This window comes from Rattus rattus, chromosome 12 (genome assembly GCF_011064425.1).
Source record: "Rattus rattus isolate New Zealand chromosome 12, Rrattus_CSIRO_v1, whole genome shotgun sequence".
Lineage (NCBI taxonomy): Eukaryota > Metazoa > Chordata > Mammalia > Rodentia > Muridae > Rattus > Rattus rattus.
This window is the reverse complement of record NC_046165.1, coordinates 17,752,412-17,760,399: the sequence shown is the minus strand read 5'-3', so window position 1 is coordinate 17,760,399 and position 7,988 is coordinate 17,752,412.

Sequence of the window (7,988 nt, the reverse complement as noted above, 5' to 3'; positions counted from 1 at the left end):
TATATATGCACCTGTGAATATTTTAAGTCAATGCAAAGATTCATAGAGAACATACTTTCATCAAACATTTTCATTCAACTCAAGGTTATGAGGTAACTCTGCAGGGTTACTACTATTCCATAGAATATTTCCAAAGATACAGATGATTTAATTAATGTGACATGCAGTTTGTTCCCCAAATTGTCTTTCCTTTTCTTATTTCCATAGTCTTACATTTTTCCACTCTGTCCTTTTTCATCCCTTTCCTAAGTCTCCTACCCATCCTCTACCTTCTTTTGCTGTTTTATCATTTATGAACAAAAATACATTAGGTCTTCTCAGCTATAGCTATGTAGAAATACTTTGCACAACTTGTACTCTTAAGTTTTAGTCTTACTGACCTCTGACCTCCAGAAGCCTGGAGTGACTCTCTTGCTGTGAGAAACGTAAGTATCTCCAGATAATTTCCTTGATATTACTGTTTAACTAGACCTAGTGGTGAAACATCTTGGTAGAATATGTTATAATTCTGTGGGAGACAAAATGTTAATTGGCATGTTAAAATGGCTAATTGGGAGGCATTTTACTCCATAATTAAGCTGTAGAGATGATACAAGGGAATATACTCTAGAGAAGCAGAGAAATTAAAGCTACTATGTTATACAGTGTATCACTGAATAGCAGTTCAGCTTTATGTAGCTGCCACATGCACAGCTTCCTCTGCATATATGGCCAGTATCCTCAAAGCCACAATGTAGCAAAATGTATCTATTTAACACTTGACATTCATCCTGCACAAGTTAAAGGAGAGATATGAGATGCCTTGATATGAAGCGGTAATATTTGCAGTCAGAATTAAAGAACATTGGTATGGCCATCTTCCTATGAATACAGCATTTTATATACATGTGATTAATTTTATGGTTAATTACCTATAATACTCCACATATCTATGGTGTACAAGTATATTATCAATACAGGTATGCATTTCTGCAGTGTTTAAATTAGATGTAATGTATTTATTTCCTCAAAATTTTTCTCTTTAAGAGAATCCCTTTTAAATTCTACATATTATGTATGATGTCAGCAACTTCTCTATCTTTATTTTCATTAAGTTACTAGCACAGAGAATGTCATGTTCTTTAAAAATAACCTAATATAATTTATCAATATTTTACCACTCCTGTCTTGCCTCTTCATAATTCAGCTTCTGTAACCATTGGACTTTTTCTACTTGTATGAGATCTGGAATATATTCCAGAAATATGTACATACATTTTAAACATGTATTTCTTTACCTGGCTTGTTTCACTTAATAGAATAACTTCTCCATATTCATATATATATATATATATATTCATTACCACTAATTTCCCATTAGTCAGCTGAGTATTGCCTGTTGTTATCATTTCTAGACTACTGTGAAAATTCTGAAGTGAACATGGGACTGCATTATTCTGTAATGCACTGATTTGATTTAATTTGCAACGTCCATTGTAAACATTTTATTTCCTAAGCATGTTTGGAACGTTTTCTAATTATTTCTGTTTCATCACTGAAATAAACTTGGCAAGTACAATTTTGCTAGCAATGACTATCTACAATAAAGTGGAATTGTCCAGGCTGACCTCATGTCTTATGGCAAAGAGATAGGAGTTAGGAATGAGCTAAAGAAAATGGAATTCTGTGAAACTCAATGATCTAAGTGTATTCCAGCATCCACTGACACAGTTAAAAAAGTCCAGCTTCTAGTGATGCATCCACATCAGAGAAACAAAATTAAGGAGCAGAAAGACAAGTGGTACAACTGCAAGCAAAATGGTTTCCTGAAAGATACGTAAAAGGATCCTATAGGACTGAAGAAGTAGGGGTTGGGGATTTACCTCAGTGGTAGAGCGCTTGCCTAGCAAGCGCAACGCCCTGGGTTCGATCCCTCAGCTCCCAAGACTGAAGAAGTAATTCTGTTTTGTAAGACTGGATTTATCTTTGAATAGGATAAGAACAAAGAAAGAGTATATGTTTCTTATCTCCAAAGGTTTAAAAAGAGTAATTTCTCCTAAAACGTACAGTTAGCTTTCTCGAAGCAGGCTACTTCTGGGTCAAAAATTATGGAAGTGCGTTGATGACCTCTTCCATTCCCGGGAAGCCCTGTCTGTCTACTGGAAGTGGTCTCTTCAGGTTCCATTTCCCCACCGTTGGGCATTTCAGCTAAGGTCATCCCCATTGAGTTGGGAACTTCTCCCATCCCAGGTCTCCTGGACTTTCTAGAGGCTCCTCTACTCTGCACCCCCAGCAACTGCATATTTGTGTTCATCTTCCTAGCCCTTTGAGCTTCTCTCTTATCTCCCTTCATATCTGATCTCGACCCCTTTTCTCCTCCCACTTTCCTCTCCTACCCAGGTCCCTTCTGCCCTCTGCTACCTGACCATGATTATTTTGTTTTCCCTTCTAAATAGGATTGGGTATCCTCACTTGGGTCTTCCCTCCGGTTTAATTTCTTATGGTCTGTGGGTTTTATCGTGGTTATGCTGTAATTTTAGGCTAATAGGGGATGGCAACCCCATAGGAAGGTCAACAGTATCAACTAAGCAGGAAATCTTGGAGCTCTCAGAAAGTAGGCTACTGACCAAAGAGCATACAAGGCCTGGTCAGAAACCACACTTCCACCCCGCATATGTAGTAGAGAATTGCCTTGTTTGATCTTAGTAGGAAAGTATGCCTCACCCTGTAGAGACTTGATGCCCCAGAGAAGGGGTATGAGGGGTTGGGTAGAAGCACTCTCTCAGAGGGGGAATAGGGCAAAGACTCTCAGAGGGATGACTGGGAGGGGACAACATTTGGGAGGTAAATAAATACAATAATTAATAAGAAAAAAGACACTTCTACCCTGCCAGATACCAAAATATTAAATGATGTGTAAAATTATATTCAAATGTACAAATTAAAAAGAAGCACAAATAAAACTACAAATAAATGCATTGTTGCATGCCATATTTATTATGACATGCATGTTTATGTGTCAATGTACATACAGACAGGATTAAATTCAAGTTCATTCATACCTAAAAGGTATGAATAGATAAATGAAACAGAAACAATATCACACATGTTATTTATTATTTTCTTTTGTGTATGAAAGCATTTTCATTCTTAACATTTATATGCCCGTAGAGAACTTAAATTATACACAGTATAGCCACACAAACATACACACACACACACACACACACACACACACACACACACACACACACATCAGCATAGTCCAAATATATAAGAAGGTTGTACAAAGACACACATACACACATTACATGTGTAAATCCAGAGAGAGGATGGCCATTTACAGAGTAAGACCTGAAACAAAAATCATCTCAGTAAACAAGATCTAGACAGAGTGGAAATGAAGCACAGAAATAAGAAAAGTTTACAATGCACAAGATCATGAATTTAATCCATACCCATAGAGATATTTTTAAGATACAGGTAAACATCTGTAAGTTCCATAATATAATATTTGCAGGATTAAATGAATAATCTCTTATAACACTATCTCCATTTAAACCCCTTAAAACTGAAAATGGATAAACAAAATTAGAATTTCTGTTTTTAAAAATAACTTCTGAATCACCTACGGTTTTCTCACTAATATCTTAGCAGTAGTGAGACTTTTATATACATTTGAAAAAAGTGTAATCTCCTTTTATCCTGTGAATGTTTTCCCTCATTTCTCTCATATGCAGTACTGTGAGTATATTGACATAGCAATGGCATTGTGTAAGAATGTAATTACTTTCTTGAAAAATGGACCCAGAATTTGTACATAATGTTTCCTATTGCACAATTGTTTTTCTAACCATCCCCTCATGACCGCAACTTTTCTCAGTTTCTTCTTTCCAACATGCAGGTGGACATGAGAAAACATGGACTCTGTGTTGATAGGAAATTCAAGGACAATGAGAGAAAAAAAAATTCAATTAGGCTGTTCAGCCTACTGAGGACTCATTTAAACATTTGAACTCTGTTAATTTGAATTCCGTGTTTTCCTGAATGTAATGAGCCTATAAGAAAGCAAATATGTTGCTAATAGTATTTGGGACATTATGATGTTTCAATTACATTATGACATGTTAACATAATTCCAAATAGCTTTCTATGGCATCTGTGTTCTAAAGTGTCAGTGAGTGTGGCCCAGGCCTACTTCTTATTAATCAAACCCAAAAGAAAGATCCCCACTGTGTTCTCATCCACTTGAGGACACATTTCCATTCCTCTCATAAACATTCTTCCAGGTTTTTGCCAAACAAATAATTCTTAGTACTGCATTCATTCACCCGTGTTTGCATCTGTTAATATCTACTGACTCGACATATTCTCCAGATAGTTCCTTCTGCCCGGATTCCTTTACAACTCCCTTGTCTTCTGACGCATTAGACAATGACTTACTGGAAAATTGAGTATTGCAAGCTTTCCTAATGGGTGATTGTGGAGGAATGAGTATCCTAGAAAGGATATTGTTGACCTGTACCTGGAGGTAACAGGGTGGCTGGCATCTTTCCACTTTTTTGTTTTCTTCAGTCCTTTGATCTTCCTTCTTTCCCTCCTTCCCTTCTTTCCTCCATCCTTCCTTCCCCCTTCCTGCCCCTCCTTCCTTCCTTCCTTCCTTCCTTCCTTCCTTCCTTCCTTTCCTCTCTTCCTTCCTTCCTTCCTTCCTTCCTTCCTTCCTTTCCTCTCTTCCTTCCTTCCTTCCTCCCTTCCTTTTTCCCTCCCTTCCTTCCTTCTTTTCCATTCTCATTTCTTTCTTCTTTTTGTTCTTTTCTTTCCTTCTCCCTTTATTCGATACCTACTAAATTATTGGGGGGGGTGTTGCTTTTTTTGTTGTTGTTGTTGTTGTTTTTGCTTTTGTTTTCTTTTATATCTTGGGAAACTGGTTTACTAACAGATATTATTAACGTTTCAAATTAGCCATTTATCTCTGGGATTGTTAATTCTGAGATTATTTTATAGTTAGATGGCAATCCAACATGTAATTTGTGGGTTTAATTACGTAAATTGTCTTTCATTTTGTTTTCCTTCACACTTGATCTACTCACTGTTTGAAGTAAGTGGTTTCTGATAGTCTCAATGTGTGTTTAGTTTTATGTTAACTTATACTCCAAGTGGGATTTAAGAAACGGATTTGGAGCCTCTGACTTCTGCTTTCTTTTGTTACCTCCACAACAGCAGTATACTACAGCTTACAAACACCTATATAAAAAAAACCCCAAGTCAAATTTGCAGCAATTTTTGAGCTATTGACAAGACAAACCAGTGACTGAGTGGCATGTGGGTCTACATTTAATTTTGCTGGACATTTGATTTCTATATTACTTTTACTCATGTTCAGTAAAATATATCCTTTATATTTTTACGTTTTTAAATAGCTTGCCTCATAGGAGTTATAGTCAGTGTATATTCATTGTTGGAGTTTTACTGTTCAGTTCTGTTTTTATTAATACAGTCAAAAGGTGGATGATCTGCCTTAATGGAATGCAGAATAGAAATATGCATTGTGCTCTGCCTAACCAATTTCACCACGAGAGATATCTGTGGCTCAAGTATGTGCAAATACAGTGCCAGGTGTGGGCTTCTCTGTGATAATTATCAATTGATTTATTGTATAGTCAAACACACTGCATGGTTCCACTGTCCAGCACCTCAGAAAGCTTATAATTTTGTGCAAAGCTAAGGTTTGAGCTAACCTTTGAGTATTTATTGTATAAATTATTTGTATTTTAAAATCCAAATTAGGCTACATAATGATGTCTAGTGAGACACCCACATTGTTAAGGTAAATGATATTTATACTAGATATATAGATATTTATCAAATATATAACAGCCAGCATAGAACTGGGTCTATATGTATTTAAATGCACATAGTGCTGTCTACAAAGATGATGGTGTGTTCTAAGCTTTCCTTCAGGAATTCAGACATCCTGTCTACAATGTCATAGCGTGATTCCACTAAAATGTCAGTACCTCTTTTATTTTTGTTCCAAAAGTCTTGTCAGAATCAACATTTTTCTTGCAATTCAGTGTCTACAACCTATGAAAAACAGTCCTCCTACTATTTTGCATCAACAGCTAAATGCTTTCTTTTAACTTATTACCTTACATACATTTTAGACATTCTGAAATACCTTATTTGTGATTTTTTTATTGGATTTTTTATTTTCATTTCCAATATAATTCCCTTTTCAAGTTTCCTGGACAAAAGCACCCTATTCCATCCTCCTCCCCTTCATCAATAAGGGTGTTCCCCTCGCTATGAACCCTTCTTCCTGACCCCCGATATTCCTGTACACTAGGGGTCCAACCTTGGCAGGACCAAGGGCTTCTTCTTCCATTGGTGCCCAACAAGACTGTCTTCTGCTACATACAGAGTTGGAGCCATGGGTCAGTCCATGTATAGTCTTTGGGTAGTGGTTTAGTCCCTGGAAGCTCTGGTTGCTTGGCATTGTTGTTCTTATGGGGTTGCAAGCTCCTTCAAGCCCTTCCACTCCTTTCTCTGATTCCTTCAACGGGGGTCCCGTTCTCACTTCAGTGGTTTGCTGCTGGCATTCGCCTCTGTATTTGCTGTATTCTGGGTGTGTCTCTCAGGAGAGATCTACATCCAGTTCCTGTCAGCCTGCACTTCTTTGCTTCATACATCTTATCTAATTAGGTGGCTGTATATGTATGAGTCACATGTGGGGCAGGCTCTGAATGGGTGTTCCTTCTCCCTGTGTTCTAAACTTTGCCTCCCTATTCCTTGCCAAGGGTATTCTTGTTCCCCTTTTAAAGAAGGAGTGAAGCATTCGCATTTTGGTCATCCTTCTTGAGTTTCATGTGTTCTGTGCATCTAGCGCAGTTCAAGCATTTGGGCTAATAGCCACTTATCAATGAGTGCATACCATGTGTGTTTTTCTGTGATTGGGTTACCTCACTCAGGATGCTATTTTCCAGTTCCATCCATTTGCCTATGAATTTCATAAAGTCACTGTTTTTGATAGCTGAGTAATATTCCATTGTGGAGATGTACCACATTTTCTGTATCCATTCCTCTGTTGAAGGGCATCTGGGTTCTTTCCAGCTTCTGGCTATTATAAATAAGGCTGCTATGAACATAGTGGAGCATGTGCCTTTGTTGTATGTTGGGGCATCTTTTGGGTATATGCCCAAGAGAGGTATAGCTGGGTCCTCAGGTAGTTCAATGTCCAATTATCTGAGGAACCTCCAGACTGATTTCCAGAATGGTTGTACCAGTCTGCAACCCCACCAACAATGGAGGAGTGTTCCACTTTCTCCACATCCTCGCCAGCATTTGTTGTCACCTGAGTTTTTGATCTTAGCCATTCTCACTGGTGTGAGGTGAAATCTCAGGGTTGTTTTGATTTGCATTTCCCTTATGACTAAAGATGTTGAACATTTCTTTAGGTGTTTCTCAGCCATTCGGCATTCCTCAGCTGTGAATTCTTTGTTTAGCTTGGAACTCCATTTTTTAATAGAATTATTTGTCTCCCTGCGGTCTAACTTCTTGAGTTCTTTGTATATTTTGGATATAAGGCCTCATTCTGTTGTAGGATTGGTAAAGATCTTTTCCCAATCTGTTGGTTGTCCTTTTGTCCTAACCACAGTGTCTTTTGCCTTACAGAAGCTTTGCAGTTTTATGAGATCCCATTTGTCGATTCTTGATCTTAGAGCATAAGCCATTGGTGTTTTGTTCAGGAAAATTTCTCCAGTGCCCATGTGTTCGAGATGCTTCCCCATTTTTTTCTTCTATTAGTTTGAGTGTATCTGGTTTGATGTGGAGGTCCTTGATCCACTTGGACTTAAGCTTTGTACATGGTGATAAGCATGGATCGATCTGCATTCTTCTACATGTTGACCTCCAGTTGAACCAGCACCATTTGCTGAAAATGCTATCTTTTTTACATTTGATGGTTTTGGCTCCTTTGTCAAAAGTCAAGTGACCATAGGTGTGTGGGTTCA